General features: G+C 38.3%; 1 pseudogene; it reads right to left on the reverse strand.

The window, feature by feature from the left end:
* Positions 1 to 18,098, reverse strand: part of LOC149250236 (vacuolar protein sorting-associated protein 22 homolog 1-like) — a 49,729-nt pseudogene that overhangs the window by 6,953 nt on the left and 24,678 nt on the right.

Below are 18,098 nucleotides of genomic sequence, written 5' to 3' on the forward strand. Positions count from 1 at the left end.
GCAGCCATTCTGGGAAAAGTAGGAGGGAGAGAGACTTCTTGTAACCCCTCAATTTTTTTGACAAACTTGGAAATCGAAGGGCGAGTATGTTGGGGCGGTAAGGAGTTTATCAGTGCAGAAAATGCTTGCTGTTGAGCTACCTCCTCCGGAGGGTCCATTTGAGCAGCTGAGGGTCGATCCGAAGAAGGTTGTAGGCAGTCGCGCGCGCTAGGATCTTCAAACAGGTTGCAGGCGGCGGCAATAGCAGGAGCGCGCGTGCTAGGTCAATTTCAAAACTCAGAACACTATTATATTGTCCAAAAAAAAATTCTATTGTTGTAATGTAGACACTGTGCCATTTCCAAAATCTCATTACAATCTTTATTTAGTTATGTAAGAATAGAATGAACAAGCTTCTTATTCCCAACAAAAAATACTTTGAATCCACTACTCAATGCCTTAAGTTTACTAATGGCACATAAATAATCATCTCCTGATATGGCTACATGGAGGATCTTCGTCTCTTAGAGAGAAGTGATCACAACTCCTCTAGCTCAATCAACTCCCATGTGAGATCTTGTGGTCAAACAAATATTAATAATATGGACCCCAATTTCATAATAAAATCACCAACTCCTAACAATTTATCCCGTAATATCTTGTTTGATGCAAGTGGTTCCACTCCAAATTTGGTGTGTATCTCATGAAATTGCAACCTGAATGCAAGATTCTTCTTTATATCATTCTTATGTTTACGAGCAAACTCTCTTCAAATTTCTGAGTCACCTCTTTTGTTGACTCTTCTTGTTGATGTTTCATGTCTTGCATTTGAAAAATCAACCCTTCCATTTGATGTTTTTCAACTATTTACTTATCTTAGTTCATATGTACGTCCACCACTTTAAGCCTTTCTTGAAATTCATCTAAACGCCTTTGGTTCTTGAATGCTACGTGAAACATGCACCATTTAGAAGAGTTAAGTAGACTACAACAATAGATGGAACCTTCCTCAATGAATGTTGTTGATTCTCTAATAAAATTCATCATCCCTTCCTTGAATTGAGGCCATCATTTAAGTCTTTTAACATAATCTGCTAATAAATTCATTTCTCTCAAAAGAGAGAGGCACTTTGTTCTATTGGTTTTCATAGTGTCACACTTCTCCAAGATAATTTTGACTTTAAGAAGACTTGCAATTGCCAAGTGTGTCATTGCCATACGATATACTAGATGGGTAATCACTCTCCTAGGTCTCACTCTGGAAGATATCTTTCCATACGTCTGTTAGGTCGCACATGGGTTCCTTGTATTTGATCAAGTTGGATGAGGTAAATTGCTGGTATTCGGCATTGGGTTTGAAGTTTTTCTTTTCTTTTCTTACTTTCTTTCTTATTGTCTGTTATGAAACTAGCTCACAAAAAGATAGAAAAGATAGATCAATGCCTTAGAATTCAGCCTCTTCGAGGGGGAAACCTCCTTTACATTACACAAATGAATAATTCTTGGATTATACAAATGACAAGACCTCCTTTCTATATATAGGAGTCTAAGGGGTCATAATATAATCAGAGCCGACATAACAATAATAATGTAAGGGCACAATAATAACAATAGTGGGCTTCTATGGTGCACAATAATAACAATATGGGGACTACATGGGTACAAAAATATAATAAGGCGGTTGTACTAATAACAATAAGGGGTTACACTAGTAGTATAGGGGCCTACCATGCTCCTCTCCTTCAAAAAGTGTTGTCCTCAATGCTTGAGTAGTTCTTGATGCTTCTGTATAAAATTCTTATCCTCCCATGTGGAATATTCAACGGGTAAGTTCTTCCACTTGATGAGATACTCTGAAATTGATCAATTTCCTTGCTGTCAGGTTCTTATTTTTGTGACTGCTCCAGGTTCCAATATGATTTTTCCTTCCTCTTCAAGTTCTGGCAATATTGTGTGGAACTTTTGAATGAGTGGCCACACTTATTTTCCCTTCTTCCATTCATCCCTTGCTTCGTTTATCCAATCTGGTTGGATAATAGAAATAGCACAAAACAATGCTTCCACATCCTCATTCTTTCTTGGGAGTGCATCTGCAACAAAATTTTTCTTCCCTTTTCTGTAGATGATGTCAAAGTCATAACCCAACATATTTGTGACCCATTTTTTTTGTTCTTCTAAAGATAATATTTGTTCTAAAAAGTATTTAAGACTATCATGATCCATTTTTACCTTGAAGTGTCTTCCCATTGGGTAAGGTCGCCATTTCTTAAGTGCATGTAATATTTCCAACATTTCCTTCTCATAAATAGCTTGCTTGAGATGTAGCCGTAAAAATACCCATTCACCTACATTAAAACTTTTTTCACTGCGATGTTGATCTACCTGTTGTTTCATTTGATTCTGCACCAAAGTGGCATTATCCTTTAAAAGTTGGAGAACTTGTTGTTGATGCTTGATGTGATCTTTCACTGCTTGAACCTTTTTCTTTTGGATATGTCCTTCTATATTGATAGTTTGAGGAGTGGTAATTCCAGCCAATGCATTACAAGATATGGTTGGATTCATTTCTGCTTTCTCGATATGATCTTTCACTTCTTGAACCTTTTTCTTCTTGACATGTCCTTCTATCTTGAGAGTTTGAGGAGTGGTAATTCTTGTCAATGCTTTACAAGATATGGTTGGATTCATTTCTTCTTTCTCTGGGGTCTTTTCCTGGCATATATCCTCTTCTTTGGATGTTTCTTGATCCTTTTCTTCCTCTTCTTCATACTCTATGTAAAATAATTTCTTCTCAACACACTTATGACCTTATGTGGATTTGCTATCAGAATTGTAACGAAGCCCCTTTTCTCTTTTCTCTTCCAATTGTTGTGGTGTAATCCTTGTAGGTTGTGGAAGGCTAGGAGAAGAAACACTTTCATAATTATAGTCATGAGTGGTGGGATTCCTTGTTTCCATAATTTCGCATTCAATTTTTCTTGCCAACTCGAATGCCTCCTCCAATGAATCCAGTTCTCAAAAGCGAACCTCATGTTGAACGTTATCCTTTAAAGTCCCTATGAAGACATCAATCCTTTGCTTCTCTGGAATATAATTTACCCTTCTATTCAATTTTTGAAAGTCTTCAATGTGCTTTTCCATTGAACCCTTTTGTTTGAGATTTATCAATTGGCTAAAGAAGTAGTTTCTCTTTGTATCCTAATAATGTGCTATCATTTCCTCCGCGAAAATTGACCATGTGTCAAGTGGTTTACGAGAACAAAGCCCTTTATACCATAAAAATTGATTCGGTTCTAAATAGTTAGATGCAATACATACCTTTTGTAACAGTAGTACACCATGTAGATCAAAATATTTCTCCATTTGTAGTATCCAATTTACCGGATCCTTGCCATCAAACTTCCTCATATCGCCTTTTCTTGATTTTAGGAGCTCGATCTTGAAATGACTATAACTCTGTAATTTTGGCTCTTCCAGTTCTGAAATTGCGACCTACAATAGCCCTCTGTGTCCTCTTTCCAATGCCACCAGTCTGATCAAAATTGGATTCTCCAAGAAAGAGTTATGCACAATCTTCCAAGATGACCTGATTATATACCTTTTCAGAAGAGCGAACTTGTATGAAGTGCCATGTGTCACTATTTTGATCTTAGGATCAGAAAAATATACACAGGAAACTACAGTCTGTCCTCTTTCTATAACTTCTTATGAAATTTCAATCTGATCCTCAAAACAAAAGTTATGACGATTTTCCCCAGGTCACCTGTTTGGAATGTAATTCGGGGGTTTGCAAAAACCCTAACTTCCTCAGACTATATCTCCGAAAATATGGCAAGACAGGATCTAAAATTTGGATCCAAGTTTCAGACTGATTTCGTCTCAAATGGTTTTTTTTATTAGCTTCTGAAACTTCGTAGCAAAATAGTTATAGCGAAAATACCACGATGACCTGTTTGGAGCAGCGAAACCCTAGAATCCACAGCTTTGATACCAAATGTTATGAAACCAGCTCACAAAAAGATAGAAAAGATAGATCAATGCCTTATAATTCAACCTCTTCGAGGGGGCAACCTCCTTTACATTACACAAATGAATAATTCTTGGATTATACAAATGACAAGACCTCCTTTCTATATATAGGAGTCTAAGGGGTCATAATATAATTAGAGCCGACATAACAATAATAATGTAAGGGCACAATAATAACAATAGTGGCCTTCTATGGTGCACAATAATAACAATATGGGGACTAAATGGGTACAACAATATAATAAGGGGGTTGTACTAATAACAAGAAGGGGTTACACTAGTAGTATAGGGGGCCTAACATTGTCCTTCACAAATTTACATAACACTACATAGGTTCTTTGTCCATGCTATCCACTCATATATATTTACTTTTTTTTTGAAAGAAAATGTTGTCCCACATTCATTATGGGTGAATGCAATAAGTAAATGATATATCGGTCACATTAACACTCTAAGTCGACAATTGTGAGATCTTTTGGCGCTCTGAGGATCTTTGACTTGGATGTCTATATAGCATGTGGGGGCGCATTATTATGACAACATAATTAGTATATGTCCCTTCAATTTTTAATATGTGAAATCTAACAATAATAACTCAATTAGAACATGATATAAAATTTTTATTCAATGGTCCACACATACTTCAATAACATTGAATAGTGGGCCAAGGGGATCATAAGAGCCTTAGGGTAGGGTAGGGGAGGGAAGAATCAAAATAAAATGTTTTGCATAACATAGGTTATGGTATTTAAAGCTCCAACAAGAGGGGGAATATGTAATATTTTCTTTTAAAAGTAGGAGTATGGTTTCCCCTTTGGCTTTAGGGTGAAGGGAGGGGCCTTTTCATTTTTCTTTCATTTCATGAAGGTTCATAGGATGAATTACGTGATATTCGTACAAATGGAGCTAAGGACTTTTGAATTGTTGTTAACCATATGGTTATGTATAGATGTTGATGTAGAACTCAAAGAGTAGATCTTTAAATGGGCATAACTTTATGTCAAGAGCTCAAAGTGAGATGAAATTTGTAATGTTGGAAAGATATCAGCGAATAGAAGATGGTAGTTAAATAAATAGGTATTGAGTTGGATGAAGAAAGAGTAATTTTGATGACCCCACTTCCATAAGATAAACCTTTGAGGTCAAGTCTAGATACATCCTAGCCTTAATTTAGGTTTAAGGGTGGGGTATGACACAAATGATATCAAATATAAGGTTCTTGAGTGGGCTCATGAAAGGTAAAATATCGAATTTATAGTTCAAACACTAGTCTCAGAGGGCCAAAAATATACCACATAGGTGAATTTGAACAAGAAACACAACTTACTAGTTATGTTTTGATAGTAGTATTAGTACCTATATTTAACCTTGGATAAAAGGTTTTGTTGCTTGATGTGGATAAAATGTGTGAAATGAGTGCTCTCTTGAAAAAGAGTTATGTTTTGGAAATGGTTCCTTTAGCAAGGTTGTTTGAAGGAGTGTTGACTCCTATGATTGGTGTTGATGTTGAAATCAACAAAGTATAATTAAAGGCTGAAAATACAATGGATACAATTGCATATTTGTGGGTGTGAATAGGATGAATACCTATCTTGGATGGCAAGGCAATGTGCCTTGAAGTGAATGAATGTAGTTAATATAAATAACTAATTGTTTTGATAGATTGTCAAATTAGATTAAGCTAGTTTCCAAAATTTGGAATACTAATCAAGATCTAAGTATGTCATGTAACTGAAGTAAAGGTCTAAGTTTAGGCCAATATATTCCAAGAAATATATTACCAAGGAAATAAGTTGTATTGTACTTTAATTCCTTTTTATTATAAACTTACAATAATATGTTGCTTTCAGCACATAAGAAGACACCTAAGAGTGAAGGAAGAAACTACCAGTAGAATAGTATAACATGGAGGAAAGTCTATGCATCAAGGATGATGAATCACATGAGAGTATATTTATAAAAACTCCCCAAAGTTTGACAAAAATAATGAGAATCTTAAGGGTTGAGCTTCATAAATACAAGGATGATAATGATAAATTCATTAGAGAATGAGAGAAGCCAAAAGAGATCAATGCAATGTTGATATTAATCTTTCCATACATACAAAGGCTATTGCCACATGGACCATCTACTAGAGATGTAGAGAGATAATATGATGGTAAGATCAGAGAGTACTTCAAGTTTAAGCAATTGTCTATAATTATTTGATGAGATATTACATGTTCTAAAATGTCAAATGTTATTTGTATTGTTGACCATTGGAAGACATATGAGATAATATAAATCATCCATGTGATTTTTTGTTATAATAGACTTGACTAAAATCCATTATGATTTCTTCGAGAGCCTTGTGTTGGCAACCTTAGCATTTGTTCTTCTTTGGTTTGTTAGGTTCACAACACTAGTATATATTCTATTTAACAATGGGGAGGAAGCATGGAAGTTGAATTCTCTCAAAACATCTTTGAGCATATGTGCTTTCTTTTATATTTGGGTTTAGAAGAATCCTTCTTTAGAACATAGTCACAATAGCCTTGGCACTGAACATTGCTAAATGACCTCCATTTATTCCAAGTATTTTTTAATTTGTTGGGGGTGGGGTGGTTCTAAAAAGCACAAATCAACTAGTTGTTCAACTTCCACTTGATAAAGTTCTCCGCATAATGCAATTTCTATACTATAAGGCTAATATGTCCTTATCTCAATTGGATCATTATATAATTGGTCATCCATATCAATGCTTTCAAGGTGAAAAAATTGGAGGAATCTGAATAGAAGAGTAGTTTTATCGACAGGGCCCAATTTGGAGAATTGGGGTTTGAAACATTCTAAGCCCATTTTGAGGCCAAAATGATGCGTTTTGGGGATAAGCATTCCCACTTAATTTCTAGACTCAATGAAATTATTCTACACTTAAATATCTTTCCAACGATGTAAGAAATATGTTAATCGAAGTTCACGTGCATAAGCTATGCATCCTAAAGATTGATCTGTCCTTATTGACCACCATATTTTGAGAGGATGCCATGGAAACCCTCGTCACTCATGGAAAAGGGGGTAGCCATGTCAATAATATGAAGAAGACACTGTCCACAAGGTCTTGGATAGACAGTGATCGAGTGTGTTGTTAAGGAACTCCTAGATGTTAAGTCATCAATTCATTTCCCCACCCTATTTAAGTGTTATTATTGGACATGACCATGATTTAGCCTCACTATTGCCTAACTTACAAAAAAAATGAGGAAAAAAGTGTTAAAATTGTAACTCTAGTTGAGTGTTGAAGGAGTCAAACTTAACCCATAGTTGGCTATCGAGCTATGTTATAACTTAACCACTAAGAGGTAAAGGGGTTCCATTCATCTTTATTGTATTTTGTTCCACAATAGGGTAGAGAAATAGAGGGTGGAAGTGAGAGAGCATAATAAAGGGCCTTTATTGTTTGTAAGAATTTTTAGGCCACGGGTCTCATGTGACTACACAAAGAATGCTTTCTCCTATGTACTTGCATTATTTCCTATCCAAGTAAAGAGAGATTAGAGCAATCTCACCTTCCATCTAGTTTTTCTCTCATAATGGTTTTCTAGAGTAAATCTTGTGTTCATTAGGGTTTGTGTGTGATTGTATTTTATTGTTTCCATTTTCCACAATTTACCTATTATACATATAAGTAGAAAAATAGTAATTAACAAATCTGGAATTAGCACACACCAACCATGTTTTAAGGAAATTAACCATCATGATATATATTTCAATATATTTTGATCATATCTATTGTGATGAACTATCTAGTGGAATGTCCATAACACTTTATTGATCATATTTGTATTAGAATAAGTTTCTTTGGGAAATATTGTGGGAAGTTACAATTTAAATCCCTAGCCATGGCTAACGAATGTAGTCATAATAATCCTTGAGACATGGCAGAGGAGATATTCTTGAGGTTAGAAGCATAGGTCATGAATATCAACTATAATATGAACCTCCTTATGATGGCTCTAATAAAAAATCTTGGAATAGAAGAAGATGGAGGTTCTAACATAGAGGTAAAATCAGAGGGAAAATTAGGGGACCAGGAAGATCCAAAGGAGCCTAGGAAAAGCCAAAAAAGAGGACTTGAGTTCCAGTGTCATTACCCATTCACAGTCCCTATTCATCAAGGAAGCAAAGGCCAACATCAAGGCATATCAAGGTGATATTGACACGTGAAAATCAAATCATCCGTTGTAGTAGTTAGGAATTTATTTTAGTGTTTACCACATAGACGAGGAACAAAAAATATCATTTACTAGATTGAAGTTATAGGATCATACCCTAACCTGGGTGTAATTCCATACCAAACTTAGGATAATGGGTGATCCCATAGCAACTAAGTGGGAGGATTTTAAAACCATCATAAAGTCTCAATTATCCCTATTAAGTATTTAAAGGATTGATGGATCCAATGGCACTACTTTAGGCAAATGCGGGGACATAATGTATAAGAGTACACCACTGAATTTAAGAAGGTGGTCATCATGTTAGGTATCTATCCTAAGAGCCCAAAGGTACTGCTCAAGTATATGGGGGTTCTACATTGACATTTCTAAAAGTATATGATATTTCTCAAGCCAGTAATATTGGATGAGGCTTGTGTATAGGCACAACACCTAGAAAACATAGGCTAAAACGAAGGGTAGTAAAGTGGTTTGAAACATAAAGAGCACCAAAAATCATCCAAGGAAGGGAACAAGAAGTGGAATGGGCAAAGGAAAGAAAGACAATAGTCATTGCACATTAGTGCAACAATCATATCAATCATTATAAAATCAATGTTCACATAGTTTAGAAGTGTTGGAAATTGCATCCAGATCTAAATCCGAAGAAATAGAAGAAAGATGTGAAGAAGAAGAAAATGAACAACACATATTTGAGAAATTAGGTGGAAATAAGCTATGATGTGGATGAGAAGATATTATGTGAATCAGTGCAGAAGCGGGTGAATCTAAATAACATTCATAACTAGGAAGAAAATGACATGAACAAGCTCTTCCATACTAAGATACAAGTCAAGAAGATACATATTGATGCCATGTTTAACTTAGGTTCATAGGCTAACCTCATAGAAATAGATCTAGTTGACAAAATTGGATTAGAGGTTCATGAAAATCCTATCCCATATCCATTTGGATGGGTACATAAGGATGCAAAAATCAAGGTAACAAAATAGTGTAGAATAAAATTTACTATGATTTTATTAATGAAGTGGAATTGGGTGTAGTTCCACTTGATATATGTAGAGTTGTGTTTGGGATTCCTTATATGTATATGTGGGATGCAATATTCATGTGGAGAGATGCCTAATACAACCTCATTAAGGATAGGAAATAATTTATCATCAACCCATACAAAGGCAAGTCTAAATTTTCACCAATAAGTGCCAACCAATCCAAGAAACTAGGCAAAAACATGTTTTATTATTTTTAAGAGACAATTAGTCTAGTGAGAGGTCAATAAGGGCAATGGCATCCAAGGAGGAGTGTATTTGTGATCCAGGTGGATATTGGTGGCCACCTGCCAAGTCCACTTGGACCCCCACCATTGTTTCTTTTAGCTTTTTAGTTTCCTTAATTGTAGCACAATTTACTATTTTTAGCAGTTTTTTCAGGTCTTGAACTTCATGAGCCGTTTTGAGGCCCTAAACGACGTTTTTTGGGAAAACTAGGAGCAACATGGGTCCATGGTCTAATGTTTCTCTTCCCAGAGTTGTAGTTCTTGGATAGATATTTCTGATGAGATACTGTGCGCGTTAAACGAAGATCGTATGCCAGAGTTACGACCCCGAGAAGTTGATGTACCAATTTACCCAAAAGGGGCCCATAGTTTGGCGTTTCATCTTCTAGGGTTAGGTTTTTGGATGTTTAGGGTTTTCCATTGTTTCTCAACAATAAATAGGCCTTTGAGCCTCATTGTAACACAGTTCAGAGGCATGTAGCCGCCACATCTCTTCTCAGAGATAAGCTACCATCGCCCTAGCTAGTTTATTTCCATTGCTGTTTGTAAGCATATTTCAGTATTTTACATTAATGAAATGAAGTATTATTTCCACTGCATCTTTGTGTTTATGGTTATCTCTGTAATTTGTTGCATTCCTGTTTAAATCCGGATCAACGGTATCAGAGCGGTCTGCTTTTTCTCTGTTTTTCTTTGCATGTCCCCAACGAGGTCGGGATATAAGGAGTTAGGGCTTGAACTGGTCGAACCTTTGCAAAACCAGCCTCACAAATCTTGACGACCTCCCATGGCATATGAAAATAAATATGAGGGGTCAGGAGATCCTATCAAAATCTTGCTCAACGAAGCTCTCGAGCGACAAAGGAACGCGATGATGGACAACTTTGCCCAGATCCTTCAGCGGCTACCCAGGGGTGACGCATTGGCTTCAAACATATACTCTCAAAATGCCACACCGTTTAAGGTACAAGTTAATTTTGAAATCCCCATATTCAAGGGTTAGATAGACACAGATGCCATCAATAAATGGTTAAATCTGCTAGAGGGTTATTTTTCTGTTCATTATTTTTCCAATCGGGAAAAGATTATTTTCGCTCTTCTCAAAGTAGCCCCCCACGTCAAGGACTGGTGGGAAACCTACTACGAGCAGAAGGATGAAAGTACAAGCTCATTATTTTCAGCTTTACCCACTTGGGATTCATTCTGGGATGCCATCAAGGAGTAGAATTCCTGAGCATTCCTTCGCTCCGCACGACATACTGATATGCTGTCAGGTTGAGCAAAAGTTTAAACAGAAGAAGCGAGACTTTAGATCTGCAAATCTAGCAAGGGAAAGGTGCCCCTAAACCGCAAAACAAAGGACAAAGCCAAGGCAGGGCGACCCAAGACAACTCGCCAAAGCTGCAAGCAAAGAACAACATCGTGAAGCTGAAAAAGGACACATGAAAGTGGTGTGAGTTCCATAAGAGCTCCACTCACAACACAAGTGAGTGACAGGCCAAGCGATCACTGGTGGACGAGCTAAAGGTTTTAGAATCAGATGCATGTTTCGAATCTAAGTCAAAACCCGACAAGGGGAATGACAAAGGGAAGTAGATTATTGATGCACAACCCAACGCCACCGTTGCCACCATGAAGATCCAGAGGAGGAGGAGAGTCTCTTCCACTCCCAGATGTGGGTAAAGGGCTCCCCTCTACAGTTCATTATTGACAACAAGAGCAAAAAGAACCTCGTTTCGGCAGAGGTCGTGAAGCGGCTGGGCTTACTGACCGCAACACATCCACAACCATACACCATCGGGTGGCTTCACCAAGGACGGGATCTTTGTGTGAGCTAGCAGTATCGCCTTCCATACAACATCAAGCCCTTCATGGATGAGGTATTGTGTGACATTGCTCCCCTTGAAGTTTGTGATGTATTATTAGGACAACCATACTTGTGGAAGCGACATGTTGTGTATGAATCAAGGCCTCGTGCTGTTATTGTTACTTTGGGAAATAATTTGTACAGGATACTGGAGGTAGCATCGCCTACCACCATCTCTTTGATTACTGCAAAACAATGCAGTAAGCTCGTTTCCAAAACCGGGAAATTTGTTTTCTTGATGATACGCCCTTAAGGAAAGAAGAAGACGGTGGCCACGACCTCCAGACAAGGCCCCTCCGCACGACAACTACAGATGGACAAGGTCATGGAGGAGTACGAGGACATCTTCACCTCCCACGTAGGGGTCCCTCTGCACTGTCAGGTCAAGCACTCCATCGATCTGACCCCAGGTGCGCCGTTGCCCAATGGACCAATCTATCGGCGCTTCGTTCTAGAGAATGATGAAATCAAGAGGCAGATTCAGGAGTTGTTGCAGAAAGGTCACATCCATCCAAGTTCATCGCCCTGTGGGAGCCTGATCGTGTTGGTACAAAAGAAGGATGGGACTTGGAGACTCTATATTGAATATCGAGCACTGAAGAAGATCACTGTCCATAATAGGTACAAGATCCCACGGATTGATGACCTCTTGGACCAACTAAAGGGGGGAAAATATTTCAGAAAGATTGATTTGAATTCAAGATATCACCAGGTACCAATCGAACCCTCCGATGTGTGAAGACTGCCTTCAAAGCCAAGGAGGGCCTTTTCGAATGGTTGGTTATGCCTTTCGGATTGACGAATGCTCCTGCAACCTTCATGAGGCTAATGGATGACATCTTGCGACCATTCACCAACTCATTTGTAGTGGTATACTTGGATGACATCCTGATCTTCAGCCAGAGTTGGGAAGGGCACCTCCACCACATCCAACAGGTTCTCCAAACATTGCGGCAACACACGTTATGTGCTAATTTGGAGAAATGCACTTTTGTCATGACCCAGGTTCAGTATCTGGGATACATTATTGATGAAAATGGGGTGAATGTGGATCCAACCAAGATCCAAGTCATTCGAGATTGGCCATCTCCAAATACTCTGACAGAGCTCCGCAGGTTTCTAGGTCTTACCAACTTCTACCGCAGGTTTGTGTTGGGATTTTCTCATATCACTTGGCCCTTGAGTCAAGTCACCAAGGGAGGAGCGAAAGCAAAATTATTTTGGTATGAATCTCAAAAGAAGGCATTCACAGAGTTGAAAGATCGCCTCTGCACGACACCAGTGCTCGCATTACCAAACTTGCAACAACCATTTGAGGTCGAGACAGATGCCTCTGACTATGCTATTGGGGCAGTCCTTACTCAAAAAGGGCATCCAGTGGCATATGACAGTGAGACACTTTCGGACACAGTCCGAAAGTATCCCACTTATGACAAAGAGATGTATTCCATTGTGCAGGCCTGCCGACAATGGAAGAATTACATTTTGGGGAAGGAAACGACCATCCACAAAGATCACCGACCCCTGCAGTTCATACAAACCCAAGGGAAATTCTAGAATGATCGCCATCAAAAGTGGTCCACACACCTACAACAGTTCCATTTGAACATCAAGTATAAGAAGGGTAGCACCAATAATGTTGCAGATTGCCTTAGTCGAATACCGATCATGGCATTAACCATTGTGCTCAACTCTTATGGGCACAAAACTTTTGATTGGCCACTTCTCTACAAAAGTGACCCAGAATTCGGCCACACATACTAGACACTCTTGGAGGGTTAGCATGTTCCAGATTTTCACCTCCACGATGCCCTGTTATGCCACCTGGGTCACCTTTGTGTTCCTTCAAGCGAGCGTGCCAAGATGATTTGGGAAGCACACTACAATCTGGCTGCTGGACATTTCGAGGTCGAGAAAATGGTGGCAATACTGTAGAAGTATTTCTATTGGCCGTATCTTCGGCAGGATGTCGGGAAGTACTTCAGATCATGCATTGCTTGCGCCATTGCCAAACCAACCATCAAGAAGCAAGACCTTTATACCCCGCTGCCTACCCCTAGTCGACCTTGGGAATCCATCTCCATGGATTACATGTCAGGCCTTCCTTCCACTAAGCATGGAAATGACTGTGTTTTTGTGGTCGTCAACAGGTTCTCGAAGATGGCCATTATGGTTTCCTGCAAGAAGAATATCAAAACAGAAGTCACTACTAAACTCTTCTTTGAATGGGTGTGGGTACACTTTGGGATCCCACAGTCTATTATCTCAGATTAGGACAGTAGGTTCCTCAGTACATTTTGGTCCAGTCTCTGATCGATGCTTGACACCAAACTCACTAAGTCCACAACCTTCCATCCTCAAACTGATGACCAGACAGAGGTTGTCAACAGGATGATCATACACATTCTGTGCATTTACAACTCAAATCATCCATGCACATGGGATGACAGCCTCCCCTATGTTCAGCACAGCTACAACCAGGCTCTCCACAGCTCGACTGGCCACATCCCTTTTCAGGTGGGCTTGGGATTCCAGCCACTATGTCCCATTGATGTGGCCATGCCGTTTGCAGCTACTCACGCAGATTCGGCTCATGTCTAGTCCGAAATAGATAAGGCAAACAACTTCATTGAGCACATCCAACATATTCGCTAGTAGGTCCATGGCATTCTGGAGAAATCAAATGCCAAGTACAAGCAGCGACATGATCAACATTGGGTGCCACACAAGTTTAAGTTGGGCAATAAAGTCTGGTTGCATTTGAAAGAGGAACACCTTACCGGAGCCTATCGGAAACTCAGACCACTCTAATATGGTCCTTACACCATTACCAAGGCTGTGGGAGACAATGAATTTGAGCTCAGCATTCCCCCATTCCTTGGCCTACACCCAATGTTCAATGTGGACCGCCTTCGACCATACTTTCCACCATTACTAGACACATCTGACATTGCAGAACAACTCACACCCACAGAGTTAAATCTAGATTGGATGGAACAAGATGCAACTGATTAGATCATGGACACGCAGATCAAGCACACTCGCCAACAGAATATCCAACTGTATCGAGTTGTCAAAGCAGGCCAACTCCTTCACCAGGGCAAGTGGCTCACCAGGGACCAAGTTCAGCAAAAGTTTCCTCATCTCATGGAGGAACTCAACGCAATGGGGACCATTGCTTCCTGAGGGAGGAGGAATGATCTAGGTGGATATTGGTGGCCACCTGCCAAGTCCACTTGGACCCCCACCATTGTTTCTTTTAGCTTTTTAGTTTCCTTAATTGTAGCACAGTTTACTATTTTTAGCAGTTTTTTCGGGTCCTGAACTTCCGGAGCCGTTTTGAGGCCCTAAACGACGTTTTTTGGGAAAACTAGGAGCAACATGGGGACCGATGTTGCTCTTCCCAAAGTTGTAGTTCTCGAATAGATCTTTCTGACGAGATACTGTGGGCGTCAAATGGAGATCGTATGCTAAAGTTACAGCCCCAGGAAGTTGATGTACCAATTTACCCAAACGGGGCCCATAGCTTGGTGTTTCATCTTCGAGGGTTAGGTTTTTGGATGTTTACGATTTTCCATTGTTTCTCAACAATAAATAGGCCTTCGAGCCTCATTGTAACATAGTTCAGAGGCATGTAGCTGCCACATCTCTTCTTAGAGATAACCTACCATCACCCTAACTGGTTTATTTCCATTACTGTTTGTAAGCATATTTCAGTATTTTACATTAATGAAATGAAGTATTATTTCCACTGCATCTCTATGTTTATGGTTATCTATGTAATTTGTTTCATTCCTGTTTAAATCCGGATCAATTGGAGAACAAAAACAACAACTATCAAGGTTGCTATAAGCAATACAGGGTAGTGTTTTAGGATCATAAAGGGCTACCACCCAAGAAGGAAGTGGATCACAAGATCCAAATGTTTCCAAACTTTCCATTGCCAAAAATTGGGTTGTATAGGTAGTCCATTATGGAAGCAAGTGAAGTGAAGAAGCAATTGTGTCAATTGTTGGAGTGGGGGGTTATTAAGCCAAGTACCTCACCTTGGGTATCACCCATTGTAATTGTACCAAAGAAGGATGGGACTTGGTGAATGTGCATTGATTACAGAGCGTTCAACAAGATTACACTCAAGAATAGGTACTCCCTACTAGGATTGATGATTTGTTGGATTAGTTGCAACAAGAAAAACACTTCACTGAGTTAAATTTACAATTAGGTTAGCATGAAGTGCAATTCAAGGAAAAAGACACCTAGAAGAGCACCTCCAAAATCAAACAAGGTTTGTATGAGAGGTTAGTCATGCCATCTAGTCTATGTAATGCACTAGCTATGTTCATGAGACTAATGAATGATATATTGTGCCCTTGTCTAGATTTTTGTTATTGTTTATTTGGATGATATATTGGTTTAAAGTCCTACCTAGGAGGAACACATCTCATAGTTGATGTAGGTGCTAGATATTTCGAAGAAGAACCAGGTACTAGAAAATTTGAAAAAATACGAATTTGCACATTAATCATTAGTTAATTTAGGCTATGTAAATGGTGGAGTGGAGCTTAAGATAGATCATGCAAATACAAAGATTATGAAGTGTATGGTGTCTATAAATATTTCTAAATTTAGGAGTTTCGTTGGAGTAACACAACTCTCGAGGAAATTCGTAGCTTCATTTTCAATATTAGTTTCACCACTCCACACTATAACAATGAGTGAAAAGAGTTTATGATAGGAGAAGGGTTATAAAAATACCTTCGAAGAATTGAAAAATAAAACCAGTCAAGCACACGTTCTTGCATTACCAAACTTATTGTTACCCTTCGAAGTGGCGGCAAATGCGAGTGGGTATGTTATGGGAGTGATATTAATGTATGGAGGAAGGCATGTATGCTACCATTTTGAAGTACTTCGTGGGGTAGTTATTAGCTACCATACCTCTAACAAGGAGCTCTATGCTCTAGTGTTAGCTCTAGTGTTAGTTGTCAAAAGGTGGAAACACTATATGATGGGCAAGGAAACCATCATCCACACATATCACTAGTTGATGCAGTACGTATAGGCTTGAAGAAAATTACAAGAGACTAGACACTACAAGTGGATGGGGTTCTTGCAACAATTTCATTTAGTGATTAGGAAAAATAATGGTAGCACAAACAAGTTGGATGACATGATTTCAAGGCCAATGACATAAAAAATTATAGCTTTGGGAACTTTGATGCACATGGATCCTTCAACCTATGATGTATATAGAGAGGCAAATATAGTGAATGAGGATTCAAGAAGGTGTTTCAGTGATTGTAGAGCTAGAGTCATGCAGATAATGGAGATAACATTGTTTACTATCATCTCCAAAATGGGTGACCAATTTATAGAGGTATGTGTACTATCCTAGAATGCAAGAATATGTGGCTAGGTTCATTAAAGGGTGTATGTTTTACTGTACAAATATGCTTAATAGTAGGAAATAGGGTCTATACCATCCCTTACTTGTACCCACTTATTCTCGAGGAAACATTTCCATGTAATTTGTGGGAGATTTACCAACCAGCAGGAAGGGACATGATTACGGTAGTTGACAAGTTCCAAAAGATTATCATACTCATGCCCCATAAAAATAACATTAGAGGGTAAGAAGCAACAAACTTGTTCTTTAAATAGGTATGGGTACACTTTAGGATACCAAGGAGGATCATCTTAGATAGCGTCACCAAATTTTTGGGTGCCTTTGGATAAAGTTGCAGGAGAAGATAGCCATGAAGTTGAAGAGGTCAACAAGATTCCATTTATAAATAGATGGGAAATCAAAAGCATTAAACAAGTCTTTGGTGTAGCATTTGAGGGCTTACAACCAAAAGCAACCGAAGGTTTGGGATACATTTTTTGAATATATACAATTGTCTTATAACAAAGTAGTCCACACTTCCATTAGTAAATCCCAATTGAAAATTGTTTTGGATGTTTCCACCTTTACCTTTGGATATTACATATGGAAAACAAGAGGAGTGAGGGAGGATATCATAAGGGATGCTTTGAAGGAAAAAAAAATTGTTTAGAATATTAGATAGGTCCATTTTCAATATAATATACATTAAAAAGGTCATAGGGAAAGGACAAGGCCAAGCATGATCAACACAATATAGAGATATCATTTAGAGTGCGAGACAGAGTATGGTTATATTTGAACAAGGAGAGGCCATAGGTTCCTGGTAAGAAAATCAAGGCTTTACAATATGGTCCTTTCAAGATACTAGAAAAGGTGGGAGGTGATGCATATATAGTCATTCTACACCCATACGTGCACATTTATTGTAATAAACCTCTTAAAACACCCAAAAAAACATTGTTTTATAAAACTAAAATACTCATACTATAATTGCTTATATTTATACTACAACTTTTCATTCTTATTATCCTCTTCATTGATAATAGTGTTTGGTCTTAGAACACAACTATAGACTAATCTCATATGTTATGCATAGAGTTCCCTTTCTATTTCATTCATTAGCAATTTATTCGTTATTGAAATGTTGGAAATACGTATATCAATATACCCATACGTTTCTCTTAATTTACCATTTTATTTAATGGTTCTCAAATCCTGGAATTTGATAGGATTATTACCAGGCTAAACATATATTCATATAATTACTATGAATGTTAATCCCCAATGTACCAAACACATAACTTTAATATCCATTGTAATTATTCCATTTAGTATCCATACTCATAC

The sequence above is a fragment of the Pinus tabuliformis genome, chromosome 7 (assembly GCF_031772625.1).
Source record: "Pinus tabuliformis cultivar Carrire ecotype Pingquan chromosome 7, CPIR1, whole genome shotgun sequence".
Lineage (NCBI taxonomy): Eukaryota > Viridiplantae > Streptophyta > Pinopsida > Pinales > Pinaceae > Pinus > Pinus tabuliformis.